The 1,921-nt window shown below is 38.8% G+C and overlaps 1 pseudogene; it reads right to left on the reverse strand.

The window, feature by feature from the left end:
• Positions 1-1,581: 1,581 nt before the first annotated feature.
• Positions 1,582-1,680, reverse strand: LOC132287349 (small nucleolar RNA R71; annotated as a pseudogene).
• Positions 1,681-1,921: the final 241 nt, after the last annotated feature.

Genomic DNA, 1,921 nt, shown 5'->3' on the forward strand with positions numbered 1-1,921 from the left:
ACTTTGTTGTAATACATGTTCTTCCCCTCATTAATCATTCATTAAAGGTGTACAAAAGCTATACTTAGTCGTGATCTCTAAACCCCAAGATCTTTCTCTCTTTTATTTTCTCTATTTCTATATTGTTTACTTTAATTTAAATTGCATCTAGTTTAATTCAACCAACCAACCACTACTTTGATCACTCGACCTACTAACCCTAATTTTGATTCCTCAACCTAGTATGACCCTCAATCCCTTGGGACGATCCCTACTCACCCTAGCTATATTTTTAGTGAAATGTAGTAGTGGCAATTTCTAAATGTAAAACTTGGCCACATTGTGTAAACTTTTTGGGTTTGATGACGATCCACACCAAAGTTTTTGGCACCGTTGCCGGGGATTGATTGATTATCAACGTCGTATTTGTGGAATCAATTAGGAATTAGTACTCTTTTGATCATGTCTTTACTTTGTTTTCAATTTTTGTTACTTATTGTGTTTGTTCTTGATTGACAAGGAGCATTGGGCTAAGCAGGTTAGCATAGGAACATCCAAGCAAAAGAGCTAAACAAGCAAAGAGAAATGCTAAAAATCTAAAAATTGCTAAGGTAAAAGCTAAAAATTTGGAGTTAAAGTGCTAAAGGACCTTTGTGAGCTTTTTCTTACTCAATCTCTAGTTAAATCGTCGGCCCGCGTGGAGGCTTGTATTTCAATTCTTAGATAAATCGTGAGCCCACGTGGAGGCAATTTATTTTTCTTGCATATTATTGTTAAAGCATGGGAGTATGAGAACATTGAATATGGAGGAAGGTTGTTGATTGTTGATTTGTTGTGAAGGTGAAGTGTTTATTGTTATTGGTTGTTGTGTTGCATTGTGCATGCATGGTCGTAGATCATTGAGACCCACTCTTGTCCCTTTAAATTTTCATCTTGAATCCATTGTCTGAAACCCAGGAGAAAAGGTAGTTCCAGTCAATCCATTTCATCAATGGAAGGACACAATGAGGACCATGTGGTGGACCTTGGTCACATAGACCAACAAGGCATCCTCCACCCCAATGTGCATCATGATAACATGCAAGTTCCATTAGGCATGCCAAGGCCATTTGTTCATCCACCATAACAACAAGGCCAATTTCCATTGGCAATGCCAAGGCCAATCTATGCTCCACCACCTCTCATCATTCAAGGCAATCAAGGTGCCCCTGTTGCACCTCCAATTGCTAATCCTCCCCTTACTTTAAGAGATCACTATGTGCCTAATGAATATAATGCACCCACATGCATTGAATTGCCACCATTTAGAGCACACCACTATAAAATCAAACCACAAACCATTCAAATGCTTCCTAACTATCATGGACTTCCAAGTGAAGAACCTTACAAGTATTTGGATGAGTTTCTTGAAGTATGTTCCACCGTGAAATACACAGACATGCCGAAAGAGGTCTTAAGGCTTAAACTTTTTCCATTCACCCTTAAAGATAAGGCAAAATATTGGTTTAACAATCTTAGGCCTTTTTCAATAACTTCTTGGGCAGAAATGCAACAAGAGTTCTTGAAGAAGTACTATCCAGTTTCTAAGACCAATGCCAGGAGAACTTCAATTAGGGAATTTTCACATGGGGATGGAGAAACATTTCATGAGGTATGGGAACGCTTTAATGAATTGCTTAGGAAGTGTCCACATCATGACATGCCCAAATGGCAATTAGTTCAATATTTCTTTGAGAGCTTATCGGATAATTGCAAGTGTATGGTTGATGCTTCCATGGGCGGCTCTTACACTGATAGGCATGAGGATGACGTATGGCGTCTTTACGAGAGCATGTGTAAAAATTCTTTGCATCATACTTTATCTTCGAAGAATGGTAGAAATTCTAGTGGTTGGAAGAGTGTTGGCTTACATCAAGTCGACCACTCCAATGAAATTGCCGCC

Source organism: Cornus florida, unplaced genomic scaffold (genome assembly GCF_030987335.1).
Source record: "Cornus florida cultivar Cherokee Brave unplaced genomic scaffold, ASM3098733v1 CherokeeBrave_3.0.0_Hap2_Chr11, whole genome shotgun sequence".
NCBI lineage: Eukaryota > Viridiplantae > Streptophyta > Magnoliopsida > Cornales > Cornaceae > Cornus > Cornus florida.